This window comes from Helianthus annuus, chromosome 13 (genome assembly GCF_002127325.2).
Source record: "Helianthus annuus cultivar XRQ/B chromosome 13, HanXRQr2.0-SUNRISE, whole genome shotgun sequence".
NCBI classification, from domain to species: domain Eukaryota; kingdom Viridiplantae; phylum Streptophyta; class Magnoliopsida; order Asterales; family Asteraceae; genus Helianthus; species Helianthus annuus.
In genome coordinates this window covers 4,835,265-4,837,563 of record NC_035445.2, presented here as the reverse complement: position 1 = coordinate 4,837,563, position 2,299 = coordinate 4,835,265, and positions in this window count along the sequence as shown.

The window sequence follows — 2,299 nt, the reverse complement described above, 5'->3', positions numbered from 1 at the left end:
CAAAGGGTCACGAAGAAGACAAGGGGAACGCAACTCTTGGACAAGAAGACACACCCCTTCATGTTAATTCTCAACCACATATTCTAGAGACGCACCCGTTCATGAAGAGACGCGTCTATTGGATCGCACCCATTAGAAACTATAAATAGGGTTGTAGATTTCAATTGTAATTCCATTCATGTATTCAAATTCTCAATTTATATATTCAAGTTATTCGATTGTCTAGAGATCAAAGATCCATTTTGGGCCAACAATTTGTATCAGAGCATCAGGCTCTAGACATCGCAGGAAATTTGCGATCAGGTTTTATTCTTTCTCAATTCACAAGTTAGTTTTATTTTCGGTTCAGGGTCGAACCAGGGTTAAGAATCTAGGGTTTTGATTCCGGGGTTTAGTGCGAATTAGATTGATTGGTTATTATACATTGGAGTTACACGCGAGTTAAAGATTTAAGAGTTTGTTGAATTCAAGGGAATTGAATTTATCGGTACAGTGGTTCGTATTGGTGGCCAGGAAATTTTAGAAACAAGAAAGTAAGGGTTGTGAGAATTCTAAGTTAGCAATCAGACTAGGGTTCGTGAGTGTATCGAACCGAGTACAGGAGCGCAAAACAGGGTTATTTTTGTTTCATTTGGAAGGCCAGGAAGAATCAAAATTTAATCCGGTGGTTATACGCGATCAGTTTTATTCGCGGATGAAGGTTTGAAGGCCAAATTCATAGTATAGAAAAGAAAATTGAGCGAATCAATTGGGAAAAAGAAAATCAAGTGAGTCGATCGTGAAGAAGAAGCAAGTAAAGACGGAATCATTCGAGGATTCGAAGTGTGTTCGAAGAATCTAGAATTACCATGTGAAGGCTCCAAAGTTTTTTTTTAATCAGAAACAAAGTGCTATGCGGAATAGAAAATTACAGATGCAGTGAATGCAAAGAAACACGGTGATGCAGCGAATGTAGAAAAGGGAAAAATGATGTAGTGAATACAGGAAACAAGAAGAGAAATTGTTGCAGTGAGTGCAGAAAAAAGTGCAGTGAATGTAGAGAAAAATGAAGCACTGAAGTGAATGCTGGGAAATACATGCAGTGAATGCAGAATTTGATATAGTAATATGCAATAAAATAATCCAGTGAGTGGATCAAGAAAAAGTGAAGAATCCGTGAGGGAAGCAATCAATGATGAAGAACCCATTGTGAGAAACAACCATGATGACGCGATTAAATCTGTGATAGACCAGGAAGAAGACACGCGTATCTTGTGACTGGGTCAAAAAATTGTTGTGTGATACAACCGCAATAGAGAGATCTGAGATGGGCAAGTTAATCAAGACCGGTGGAGTTCGTGTTGAGACAACTACACAAGAAAAGGTTTGTGTGATACAAATCAAGTACGGTCAAGACAAGTGTGAAGCAAAATATTCGTGTGAAGCAAGTTCGTGTGAAGCGAGTTCAAGTGAAACAAGGTTCGTGAGAAGCAAGGTTGGTGAATAAGAAGATCCGTGTGAAACGTCGGATACCTAGGAGTTTCAAGAAAATGGAATTGATCAAAGTTCAAGATCTACAACTCAAGGATGTTCGTGATTAGGGGGGTGAATGAAAGTTATAATCCCTACACATCCTTAAAGTACAAGGGTTTATTAGTTATTAGTATAAAGTTAGTTATGTGGCGGTTAAAAGGTAGTTATATGGCGGTTACAAAATTCAGGGACTGAAGGTGTAAAACTGAAAGATTATAACCGCTTCCCTAAAGGAAAAGACATGTCTCCTTAGAGACATGCCTGTTCGATCAAAGGGTCACAAAGAAGGCAAGGGGAACGCAACTCTTGGACAAGAAGACACACCCCTTCATGTTAATTCTCAACCACATATTCTAGAGACGCACCCGTTCATGAAGAGACGCGTCTATTGGATCGCACCCATTAGAAACTATAAATAGGTTGTAGATTTCAATTGTAATTCCATTCATGTATTCAAATTCTCAGTTTATATATTCAAGTTATTCGATTGTCTAGAGATCAAAGATCCATTTTGGGCCAACATTCAGTCTGTAATTTCTCACAGTTGGCTATTTTAGCACATTAATGAGTATTTTTCATCCTAAGGTTGTGTTTAATGTGAGGTTTAATTGAGAACCATAAGTCAGAATCAACATAAGCAAACATGTATCATACTGTTAAATGGTTGTCTGTTTAGCAAGATGTGTTTGTTTCTTACGGGTCTAGTCGGACATATGCAGATTCTTGGTCTAGTGGAATTTTTTTTTAAATCTTTTGGCAGTGCTGTTAGCAAATTGCCATATATGGT